Raw genomic sequence first — 14064 nt, 5'->3', positions numbered from 1 at the left:
AGGTGGAAAACTTCCTAGAATCTCTGCCTGATGTCTGCTCTGATCTCCCGCATTGAAATCATCCAAAAAATGCTCCATTTCCTGCATTTAAATGATATTAGACCACATGACATAGAAAAACATCTTTTACCCCTCTCACTAAGCATAATATAACAAAATTTGTAAATAAATGTGAGAAAGAGATAGTTCTAAAGTTGGAGGATGGAATTATAACCCTTATGATGTACCTATTGATGGTTCTAATCAGATATCTCAGTCCCAACTATATACAAGATTCTTTTCGAATCGAATCCCACTCTTTATTATCATAAGGTATCACTCTCATATCTAGAACCTATTCAAAATAGCTTTCCAAAGAGTTTCTTCAACCTGCCTCATAGCTATCCATGCTAGCAACATTGTATTCAACCTCGGCCATTCTTAAAGCTATAGGCTTCTCATTCAGAAACACCTAGATGTGCTCATCTCATCAACAATGATCCCAAACAACATCTGTACATCCATGTAGTCATATATCATAGGAATAATATCTCAGACCAAAAATTGATTGTCTCATGCAAATATCTTGAAAAAGTGCTTGGTGAAAACCCAATGTGTATGAAGTGGCTCAATCATGAATTGAATTAAGTTTTTCTTCACAGAACGTATATCTAGATGTGTGTTTCACAAGGAACATCAACGTCTTAATTGACTGTTAGTTTCCAAGTCAGGTCCAATAATATCTTTGCATAACTTCTTGAAATTCAATCAGTGTGCAAGGATTGCATTTCCTCTTTCAAAAACTCTTCAATAGCTTCATGATATATATTTTCTTGTCCAAAATTTAGAAAGTAATTCATCATGCCAAGATTCTTCATTTCGAACTTCATAGGCCAACTCCCTCTTACTTTTATCATAAGAGTCTCATTTCCTATCAAGAATAGACCATCAACATATATAATCAAAATCAAAGTCATACCTCAGACCACTTTGAAGTAGATGTTCGGATCAACACATCTGTCAGTGCAAACATACCAGACTCGGGGAGCTTTCTTCATACAATGCTTTTTGCAAATATAATGCTTGACCAAACCAATATTCTAATCCTCAAAAAAATCAATATTGTGCAATAAAATAAACTAATTCTACTTTTCAAACCAGAACAAATATTAAAGCTATGAAAGTTCCTGCCATTATCACTGTCAAACCTTTCAATCCAAGTCCCTAAGTAGAGCTCACATCCAAGTACCAAGTCACAACCTTATCTATTTGACCTATCAAAAATTGTTATTTATAATATCAAGCTAGACTTCATCAAGTCATCTTTATGATCACTATTTATGTCCCTAGGTACGAATACATACACTGAGAATAAGTCATATAAATGTTATCCATTCATTATGAGATCACTGCATATTGAATAATAATTGTTTACTCTTCAACCAGTGTACTGAATTCCATTCATGCCAATACAAAATCAATTATGTCTACATAGCATTGTTATTTCACATCAAGGAAAATTACAATTATCAAGAACCAAATATGATAAAAAAATGTAATTCATTATCACTATGACTTCAATCAATCCATAAGACAAAATATATCTATGAATTGTCAAGCATCATGTCAAAATTCCAATATTTATCATCCATATTAAACCAATAAGCCAAATATTGTCAAACCCTTGCAACTGTTATCAAATACTAACATATACTAACTTTAATGATTGAATCAAAATAATATACTAAAATGAAAATTTTAGCCCCCTGCAAATGCAGGTTTAGTCAACACATTCACATTCTATATATTATGTCAAACATTAAGACTTCCCTGCTTATAGCAATATTTATTGTCTACTCCATATCTGTAGGTTTGACATACTGTTGATGCACTCCTGATCTTGTGAATAAGGATTCATTTTTTGTGTCCTATAGGCACAACCGAACCCATAGGCCTTCTTCCATGTGGCTGGGAGGCTTATAGCCACATACTTAATCCTTCTTCCATGTGGTTGAGGCTTATACTAGGAGAACCCTTCTCTGCTAAAATCATAACCTTCCAAATCCTTTTTCCACTACATTAGATGTTTATTCATGTATAGAATCCTTCCTCCAACAATCAAGTGTCTTCTATTCATTTTCTACAATTAATAATATGTGTAGCAATCTCATGGGTAGTTTATACCTCTTAATGGGAAGCCACTATAGTCATTATCATTCAAGTCATCAACTTGTCTATTTTAATGTTTCCATGCATCAACAAAATTGTGAGCTCGTGAAGTAAAAAAAATTATGCATCATATTCATAGCATATCAACATCAACTACTTCATCATCACATATGAACATGACATCAAACATTCATCAAGGGTTAGTGTAAAATAATTAGAACAACTAATAGGAGTATACTTCAAGGATCATAATCACAACATCACTTCTTTATCACATTATCCAACCATCAAGACAAGGCATCCAAATTTACCACATTGTCAAATTTACTAAGCTTATCAAAACCTAACAAGAAGGTCTTGAGTATCAATCTTATTGTTACACTTTTATTATCAAGGTTATCATGCTTATCACAATTATTAATAATAATTTCAAGTCACCATATATCGAAAATAATGTATCTAGCTTGCTTCATAAAATCAAGAAATCCATCTTGTCTAAAATGTACGATACTTGTCAAATATCAAGTGCACCAATATATCACATGTACCAAAATCAAACTTACTTTCATATGCATAGATGAGTCATTCATGAAGGTGATATTCCCATCATGCCTTAGGGCTTACCTTGCCATCCAATATTTCAACTAAAACAATATACTATACATACCTTAAAACATTGAGATACCTTTGCACCTTTTATCACTTACTTGTCATGGGAAACTGTAGGTATTCTCTTCCTGCACTAGCTATCTTTTCCTACACCTCGGATGATCCTCAAGAAGGATTTGTTTATCACATCTCATGAGGAGGTTAGAAGTATCCAACTACTAAAATATACATGCAGGAAGTATAATCAATGACCAAATCAATAAATATAAACAAATGTAAACACATAAATTGAAATAACATAAACATAAAAGGTACCTATCTTCAATGAGAGGCGATCATCTCCCTCTTGAACCATCCTTCGCAATTCATGGCTATCCATTGTCCATATAACATTGTTGCCTTCATTATATTTTAACCAAGTTCATTAACAACCAAGCCTAATTGAGACTATCCCATCTAGTGCTACATCAAAGCTATCTCAAGTGCTAGAACATCTTCAAATTGATCATGCTAGGGTTTCCATATTTCATATCTAAAATATTTGTCATAGTTTCTTCCAAACCCTAACCTCATAATATCCATCAAACCTTAATAACCATATTTCCTAGGGTTTCCTTAAAACCCTAGCCTTCTTTTAGGTCTCCTCCATATTCTCTTGTTTCCATCAATGGTGTCTTCATAGGGGTGACCTTCAATGATTTATCTTCAACCAAACTCTAATACCATGTTAATGTTTCCTAGGGCTATATTGTTCTTTGCCTTAGATAATTGCATTTCTTCATTTACATATTAAATTCACCCCACAACATCTACATTATTCATTAACATATGCAATTATATAGAAAGAAAAATATCATCATCAATGCAGTGGAACTTAAAGGAACAATAGAAGAAAAAAAATTCACACATAAAGACACCAGGATTGGTCAGAGATGAGGGCAAAACCCACTATGGGGAAAACCATTTCAAATTATTCTTCTTATTAGAGTGTCATAAAATGTTCAACAAAGAGAGAGTACAATGATCCATATCTTTAACCATGAAGTTATCCAAAAAAATCAACTAATCAATGACCAAGAGATGAACCCAATAACGATAATAATCAAAAACCTGATTCAGAACTGTGTTGTCAATTATCTTTGTCTACGGTCAACTATCGAACCAAACCCTTGTTTCCAACCACAAGCATATACTGTAGATGCATGTGGTTGAAATCCTCCAACCACACTCATGATCATGTGTGCTTGCGGTTGCAACCAAAAATGCTTATATCATCCCTACGTCTAGAAACAAAAACCCTAGATCTCACGTGCGAGCTTTGGATCCTGCAATTTCAGACCTATATAAACAAACTTCTGCAAACCAACTTATATCTGTGTGATCTAAAATAAAGAAAGAAGAATGATCATGATGATTTCCAAACGAGGGTCACTTGACCTGTATTTATAGCCATCTAAGGGTGTCTAATTTCTGTTTTGGGTCGAGTTGTCCTTTTGTGCACTTGTGGGATTCAATTCAAAAGTACATTTTCCCTTGTCCAAATCAAGTGCTTCAAATGTCAAAATTGTTCCTCTCAAAAATCGGAATCTAGTCCCATGATTGGAATTTGTCACTGAGCTGCCAAATTAACAATCTTTCCTAAACTATGCATTTTCCAGCAAACATATATTTCTGACACTCAAACTTTGACTGGCTCTATATTGAGTTTTATCTAGCCAAATGAGGTGCAGGATGGCTCGTTGGAAAGATAAAATCATGGAGAATAATATGGAGGCATTAAATTAAGAATAAAAGAACATCAACTATGCCTAAAATTCAGTAGAAACAAAGGCTACGAATTTGTAACAAGATATTTATTTTTGAGCCTTGTTTTTGGAGTTTGATTGACTAAGGCTTTTGGCTATTGCAAAAGCATTTGAGTATGTTCTCTTGAACCAAAGAAATCAAAACTGAGATCAATGGGAAACATCAATTTCATTTAATTATTTTATTTAATTAGATTTTTAATTAGAGAATTTGTTTTTCCAAGTTTGTATTTTCAATTTTGCTATGCAATTTTAATTTGTTTCTTATTTGTTTTTGGCGGGATATTTGTTGGAGAGGATAAGTCCAAGAACATTAGAGAAAATGAGATTGCACCAACATAAAAAAGAGGATTTTTCTAGCTGAAGATGGTTGAGGCAAAACTATTTTACAATAACTCTCCATTTGTGGATGCATTTTTGTAATTATAAATTAGATTTTATGGGAGGAAGAAAAGGTTCCTCCTTTCTGAAATTTTGAGGCTCTTCGCACTTCTGTAAGGAGGATTTTAGCTGCAGTTAGAGAGGAATACTCAAATTTGAGTTATTTATGGATTTTCTTGTCAAGATATAGTCCTTTTCTTTGAGGCAGAGCTTGCACTATTGCAACTCTTTTCTCTACTTGTAGAGTTTATGATTTTGGAGATATTGTTGGAGATATATTGAGAAATAGAGCAAGGAAATCAGGTTTAATAATTTGTATGCAAATATTTGTATTTGTTAACACAAATTTTATTCATTTAATGACATATTTGTACCAATTATTTCATATTTAGCACTATCTTTGATCTGAGAATGATTGTTCATTTGATAAGTTACTTGATTTTATGTATACATTGTTTTGTTATTTAATCCACTTTTCTCTTGTGTATAATCAAATTTCTGAGTAACTATTTACTTAAAAATTTGCCATATTAAATTGATTTAATTGGCATTAGATTGTATGAACTATTTTTGGATTTTAATGCCTTATATTCATGGTTTTAAATCTCTAAAAAAAGCATGTTTTGTAGCAATAGTATCAGTTATAACTATTTCAATGGATTGATATTCATCATAAAAGAGGCATGTTAAATCTCCATTCTTTTAAACCACTTTCCTCTTGATTTGGATCAGATCTATATCTTGTCCTAATCAAGATAATATAGATTAATTTTATTTTTGTTGCTTGCATTTTAGATTAATTTGCATTTTTTTATTATCTAAAAAGGATTTTTAGAAGTCTCCTTATGCAAGAGCAATTGCATTAGTGGCTTAGCCGAGTACTCAATTCAGCTTAAGAACAACTTTCTTGCATGTGCATTGCAGGAAGGTAAGTTTGATTTCCTCTTCTTGTTTATTGTAAATTAGAAACATCACAAGTCAATAAGGAGAGTGAGGGGTAACTAGACCCAATAAAACCAATCAAAACCACCAAATCAAATGGATAAGAACTTAGTTTGGGGCTTTGACCGGGTGGTCTTCCCAAATGTTGATGAGGTCATTTTTGGCAATCAACAAAAGATTATGGTCTAAAGAAACTAATGTTTGATCAATAACTTTCCGCTGAAGAACCTTCCCATGTTATAATAGGATTAATCTCCTAATTTAGAGATGTGATTCTCCGTGGAACATGGGACACTTGTGATAAAAAATGACTGAGTTAAAGTTTCTGAGATTGAGTAGTGGTTTGTTTAAGGCTGAGGAATACCACTAGGAAGCTTGTGGTCTGAAGAACATATTTATTTATCAATAGATAGCCATTGAGGAACCTTCCCATAGAATAATGAATTTATGCTCTTAAAATAGAGATGTCAGTCTCTTTGTTTATCGAAGACCTCTGTGATGAAATTGATTGAGTTTTGGCTCTGTGAAATGACAGTGGGAAAATTGTTGAGAACAATTGAGGGAAGTAAGTCCCTGTGCATTTGGTTATCTTATTGGCTGGTGGGTAAAGGTGGGTTACCTTTGGAGGCCCTGTTTCAGTTGGAAGGAATGATTATAGTGTTAAGCACTCCTCCTCAAGCTCTAGAATCCAGCTCGGGGGTGACTACTACAAGAAATACTTGGTTGCAATGTGTCTAAGGCTTCTCAATCTCAGTTACCATATCTCTTATAAGATAAGTATTCTCTAATGTCTTTGTGCATGTGATTATCATGTCTCTATTTATTGTGCTGAAATAATGTCATGATATCGTTGAGGAGTGATTTTTCCCTGCAAGAGGAATATCAATAACTTTTTTAAATATTTTAAGGTATGGTTCATTTACTATGGATATTTCTAAGCTTGAAATTAACCTAATATTTCCTAAGCATGAGGAAATGGGAATATTTGTTAATGATGAATTAATTTCATTGAAATGTTTGGAATATTTGGCCACTGTGTTGATGAATTGTTCAGGTTAGCAATAAGGAACATGATTTCATGTATATAAGTTCTCTTTAAGTAATTTCTTACTGACCTGAATTCTCTCAACTACTAGAATTAACCAAGATCTCTTACTTCCATGATATTATCAAAATTGCATGTGAAAGAGTATGAAAATTCACATGTGCATTCTTTAAAGAAGAGGAAACATAAAGACAACCATCAGCTCAAATAACACAAACAACTTGATAATAGAGTTCGTTCAGTGAGGACTATGCCTCTGGGACCAGTGTCAAGAGTGGAGAGGTCACTTCATTAAATGTTTTAAGATGATGATGAATACATGATGTGTTTTTTGTCAATACATGGAAGAACTCCCTTAACTAGAGTGGCATGTCTTTCCACGAGAAGTTCTTCTATCATAACTCTCACTCATATAATCTCTCCTTTAGCATGAAAAGATATCAAACTCTCACATGAAGTGGCATACAAGGATCCTCCAACAATGTGGCAAACAAGGATCTAATCATCAAATCATCATCTCAACAAAAATCAAAATAAGACATGGCATCAATGCATCTTATACCTCCACTTCTAGGGATAGCCTAAAAATGGACATCTCTGCTGAAGAAATGGACTGCACGGTTGAATTCATGGTGAAAAATTGTGAAATCTGACTATAAACTTGACCAACTTCTGACTTGGTCAATTATGAGCTCCTCGTGAATATCAAAGATTCCTTAAAGATTCTCTTTATCTGTCTGAAATTATGGGGCTTAGATGAATAATTTGATCACACCATCGCATTCCTTATGAAAAAATACGAAGAATGAGTATAAATTCGGCATAATTCTAGCACCATAAAAAATCGACCCCTATGGAATCTTAAAGATTCCTCAAAGATTCTTCATAAAGAATATTTTTTGGAATATTCCCTAACATATGCTCTGACAATATTCCTAGAATCTTCTTGAGATTCATGACTTCATTATCCTGCTTACACCCTCATCTCTCACGTATTCTCCATGGTTTTCTTTGAACCATTTGAATGACATTTTATAACAAAGTGTGAGGGTGAATAAGACAAAGTGTGTGGTTGGCATAGTCATATTAAGTTACTTGTTGTTGAGGAATTTTTGAGTTCAAAACCCACATACTCCTAATTTTTCTTTAATTTAGTTTTAAAGCCCAATTTTTGTTTTAATATAGTTTTCAAACCATACAATATATGGAAATCATGTGTCCATATTGTAACGACTCCCAAAGCCATGAGAATAAGACAAAAATGGAGGTTGCACCATGCCAAGGCCACTTGGGCCTAATTTGAGGTGCCATGTGAACCCATGTGATTGGTTCATGTGGCAGGCTCTCAATATTGGTCCAAATCATCTGCCACCTACTTTCCATGTGTCGACTTATGGTGTTTCCATGTCATCTGCTTATGGGTACACCTAGTTTGTTGATTGGGATGCCACATCAGCTTTGTGGGTCCCACCAAGCCTGCTAAATTTTTTCCACGTGGCACCTTGGGTTGACTTTGACTTTGACTTTTTTCCTAGTTTGACCAAAAATTTGACTGGCCATAACTTTTTCATAAAAACCTAGATTGAGATGTCATTAGCATTGTTGGGAATCTTGTGACGAGCTCTTCGATTTGACCTTTGTTTTGTTGCAATCCAAAAATCTCATTTTTTTGGCCTTTGTTGGAATTATGACTAATGTGTTGTACTTTATGACAACCTACTTGATGATTTGTCATTTGATGGAATTCTACTTGATGAACATGTCAACATGATGGTAGTAGGATGAGTATTTAGCTAATACAGATGTGATAGAAAAGGATTATTAGTTCAGAGACAAAAGAATGATAAAGATGAAGTTTGAAGAAGTATACATAGGTTTGGTAAAGCAAAGTCGAGTATACACAGGTTATATGAAGCAAATTCATGTGCACACTCAGGTTTGGTGAAGTAAAGTAGAGTATATGCGGGTTCTGTAAAGAAAATCCACGTACACATGTGGATATGAAGAAGCAAAGGCGTGTACGTATTCCACACCATGGTATTCTAAATACCAAGGGTCTTTACCATGGTATTGACATGTGGTATTAAGCCAAAAAATGGATATTTGATCTTGTATAAGAGCACCATCAACATTAGTATGGTTTTGACCTGTGGCATTGGATAAGGGCTAAGCTATATAAGGAGATGAAGATCAAAGTGGTAGTAGGGTGTGCAAGTGATGAATATTTTTTCATGAATAGTTAGATTTGAAGCAAGTGTGCATGTAATGGGCTATTATTGATTTGTTTGATATAAAACTAAGTATGCACCCAGGAATTTGATGATGGATAAGATCTAATAGATCTGAAATGGCGATGTTGATTATGGGTTGATTTGATCAGTGATGATAGTGTCTTGACATGTGATGTTTATGTGTATGTTGAGAGTATGTATGAAGTTCTGTGATGCAGCGAAGGCTTATGCCAGTAATTGTATATATGTACACGGGTTTGATGACTCGAAAGGTTCATACACACACAGGTTTGATACTGGTAAGTCACATATATATTCAGATCTATACGTGGGTTTGTTTTCTGAAAAGCGTGTATACACGCGGAAATGATTTGAATAAAGAGCGTATATAGACTAGGGTTTTTCTTAAAAGAATGTCTGATCAGTTTAATCAGTCTTGTTTTGTTTCTAATGTCTGTCAATGAAGTCTTATGTGATGATTTGGGATTAATAATCATGTTTTGATTAAGGATTGATTGATTGAAGAATGATGAAGATACTATCTATTTGTGATTTAACATCAACGATGGTTCTGTGATTATTTCAAAATGATGTAGTGGATCTGTGTATGATTCAGTGTTTGTTTTAGAGTGACAGTGGTTCAGTTTTAGGGTTCAATGTTTTGAGATCTATGCATGGGTATGCTTCAAGTAAATCGCGTATATAGGCGGGTTTGCTACAACAAAGTAGCGTATATATTCTAATAGTTTATCAATCAGGGATTTTAGTTGATTAAGTAAGATCATGCAGTGTTTGGGTTTAGTGTTAGTACTCTGGTTATAATTATATAATTGTCCTGGTTGTTTGCGACTAAGTCGATTGAGTTGGGTTTCATTTGATTCAATGATTGGCTAATTCAGTTGATTCAGAGATTGGTTGTTTCAGTTGATGATTGAGTGATTTGTTGCTGTTTTCAGTTTCAACTTTGATCTTTGATTTTGGGCTTAAATGATGATAGTGGGTCGAGTCTGAAAATTTGATGAAACGTGGCCTACAAGTTATGATGTTTTGTAGCAAGTGTATCCAGTATGAAAATTTATGAAACGTTGTCCACGGAGGTGTTGAAGGTTGGAGCCTTCAATGACGAAGTTGAAGCTTCCTTCTAGTGGTAGCTAGTAAATTAGATCAAGGGGTTGGAGGTCCCTTCCAGTGGGTGCCAATAAACGAGATCAGGAGGTTGGAGCTCCCTTCCAGTGGGTGTTGGAGAATGAGAGAAGGTTGTAGCCTTTGCAAGTGGGTTCTTGTGTGCTAGTATGAGTCTGCGCTAGTAAAAGATTGTAAGAAGTTTTCATTATAATAAAAGATGAAAACAGAGACGACAACGATGGTTTTTTCCCACATTGGGTTTCCACCTAAAAATCCTAGTGTTCATGTGTGTTGGTGTGTTGCTTACATGTGATGGTTTATTTTGTTCTTACTGCACATGGTTATTGTTTATTTAATGTTTAATGAAGAAATAATGCATTGGCTCAAGATAAACAATAGATGAATTAACTGAAAAGTAAGTTTACTAGATATACGCTACTTTTCTACATAACAGTCGCGTACATGCATGGGTTCCTTTTAGTAAAGTCGCGTACCAAAATATGGATATGAAATTGAAAAGTTTAATGATTTGAAAATACTGATTCACACACCCCACCCCACACCCCCCCCCCCCCCCCCAATATTTTTCCCAACAATTGGAATCAGAGAAAGTCACTTTAGTTGAATCTTAATCGCTTGAAGCGGATCAGGAATGATGGGAAAGAAGAAAAAGAAGAAAGTAACTCAACGGAAGAAGACAACTCAAAGAAACTGTGGCAGTGAAGATTTTCTAATAGATGGAAACAAATATTCAGATTCAAAAGAACCCTACTTTGTATTGATCAAGAATGAAGATGATAAAGCGAAATAATTATCAGGTACTGGTTTTTGTTTCACTTGTGGTCCATTTTTCTATTCATGTAATATTCAAGATAGTGAATTTGATAGTGAATCGGCTGAATTTTATCTTATGGGTAAAAGTGAAAGTAATATAATGGCCCTAGAAGTAGAGGTTAAAAGGCTCATAGATAAAATTAGAGATCAGAAAAATATATTTGATAAAAGGGATTGTACCACAAAGAAGATATTACCGGGTTAAAGACTCAGTTGCAAGAGGGAAACAAAATAAGGAAGAAGTACAAGGAAAAGGAAGATCATTGCCAAAGGCTGCAGGATGAAGTAACATTATTAAGAAATAAAGTAAATGAAAATGATACTGCAACAACCAACGAACTTAAAGAAAGAATCAATTAGATATGACAGTGAACATTTGGCACAGGTTCAGGGGGAGCATTTTCTATGCTTATAATAATGCATTGTTGGCATTATGTTTGCTTTAGAATTCCTTGGTACATAATGATGCTTATAAATGGTGATGTTTCTTATGTTGCTAAAGTTTGAGTTTCTAATTATGGTTGACGCTTATCGGTTGTGGAAAGCACATGTAGATCTTGTTATCTCATGCTATGATTATTTGATGATAATGATGCTATCATGGATGAAGTCTATGTGATGAGTGGTTGATTTTCATATTTTCTGATGTATGAAGAATTTGGACCAAGAGAATGATGTTGCTACAATTTTCACAAAGCCATGGTTATTGACATACTACCACTACATCTTCTTGATGATACTTGGGAACATGACATATTTTGATGATGTTGAAGAATGATAGTACACTATCATACCTTACTTTATGATGATATGCCTAGTCCTCACTTATGTTGTTTCTGCATACCAGGTCAAAGGTTGATGATATTGAAGCTACATTGTCCTATCTTGCATATTGAAGATGAGTTGCTGTTGACAAATGCTTATGGTACATATCCTACATAATATATGATGGTTGTCATAGACTATCTTGGTCTTGGTACCTCACTATAGAGGTCTTTGGTCTTTGTTATATATGTCGTTTCTATCATTTGATGTAAAGGTCATGATGTAATCATTGTCAAATCCAGTCATGTATGGACTATTGTGGACAAGTGTTTTTGGGCATATGATGTAATTTGTAACCCCATTGTGATTGAGTGGTTGATGTCATAATATGTAAGCCCACTATGATTGGGTGATTGATGTAAGTTTGAGTCCTTTGTGATAGGAAAAGTCATATTCAGTTAAGTCATAGAGTCATGTACTTCATTGTACATCCTTCAGAAATTTTAGCATGTGCTCAGGGGGAGCATGATCAATATTCAGTGTTCATACTCAACAATTCAGATCTACAACGCTCAAGAGAGAAGCCTTCATTCAACATTGGTCAACCCTTTTCCCTTGATGTCAAAGGGGGAAAGTAACTTGGTGAAAGAAAAGATTGGTGCTTAGCTGGATGTGTTTTACATGTATTAACAGGTGGTGGTGACCAAACAACAAAGTGGTTGTTATCAAGTCCAAAGGGGGAGATTGTTGGCATTATGACTAATGTGTTGTACTTGATGGAAACCTACTTGAGAGTTTTCTTTTGATGAAAATTTACTTGATGAAGATGTCAACATGATGGTAGCCAGATGAGTATTTAGGCCAATACAGATGTGATGGAAAATTATTATCAGTTCAGAGATAAAATAATGATAAAGATGAAGTTTGAAGAAGTATATGCAGGTTTGGTGAAGAAAATTCGAGTATACACAGGTTCTATGAATTAAAGTTGTATACACACTCAGGTTTGGTGAAGCAAAGTAGAGTATACACGGGTTATGTAAAGAAAATTTGTGTACACACGCAGATATTAAAAAGAAAAGGCGTGTACATATTCCACACCATGGTATTCTAAATACCAAGTGTATTTACCATGGTATTGACCTGTGGTATTAAGCCTAGAAATGGGTATTTTTTCCCATCTAAGAACACCATCGACATTAGTATGGTTTTGACCTATGGTATTGGATAAGGGCTAAGCTATATAAGAAGATGAAGATCAAAGTGGTAGTAGGGTGTGCAAGTGATGGATATTTTTTTCATGAATAGTTAGATCTGAAGCAAGTGTGCATGTAATGGGCTATTATTGATTTGTTTGATCTAAAACTAAGTATGCACCTAGGAATTTGATGATGGATAAGATCCAATAGATCTGAAATGACAATGTTGATTATGGGTTGATTTGATTAGTGATGATAGTGTCTTGACGTGTGATTTTTCTGTGTATGCCAAGATCTAGGTATGTCTAAAGTTCTCTGATGCAACAAAGGTTTGTGCCACTAATTTCAGATCTGTATGCGGATTTGATGACCTGAAAGGTGTGCACACAAGCGAGTTTAATATTGTTAAATCATGTATATATTCATATCTATACGTGGGTTTGTTTCCTGAAAAGCATGTATACATGTGGAAATGCTTTAAGGAAAGCGCGTATATAAATTAGGGTTTTGATGAAAAGAATGTCTGATCAGTTTAATCAGTCTCGTTGTGTTTCTATTGTCTATAAATGAAGTCTTACTTGATGATTTGGGATTAATAATGATGTTTTGATTGAGGATTGATTGATTGAAGAATGATGAAGCTACTAGCTGTTTGTGATTCAATATCAGTGATGGTTTTGTGATTATTTCAGAGTGATGCAGTGGATCTGTGTATGATTCAGCGTTTGTTTCAAAGTGAAAGTGGTTCAGTTTCAGGGTTCAATGTTTTGAGATTTGTACGTGGGTATGCTTCAAGTAAGTCATGTATACACGCAGGTTTGCTAAAACAAAGTAGCATATATATTTTTATAGTTTATTAATCAGGGCTTTTAGTTGATTCAGTAAGATGATGCATTGTTTGGGTTCAATATTAGTACACTGGTTACAATGATCTAACTGTTTTGGTTGTTTGAGAATAGATTGATTGAGTTGGTTTTAAT

The sequence above is a fragment of the Pinus tabuliformis genome, chromosome 3_1 (genome assembly GCF_031772625.1).
Source record: "Pinus tabuliformis cultivar Carrire ecotype Pingquan chromosome 3_1, CPIR1, whole genome shotgun sequence".
NCBI classification, from domain to species: domain Eukaryota; kingdom Viridiplantae; phylum Streptophyta; class Pinopsida; order Pinales; family Pinaceae; genus Pinus; species Pinus tabuliformis.
The sequence above is the reverse complement of the archived record's forward strand: the minus strand, read 5'-3'. Positions refer to the sequence as shown.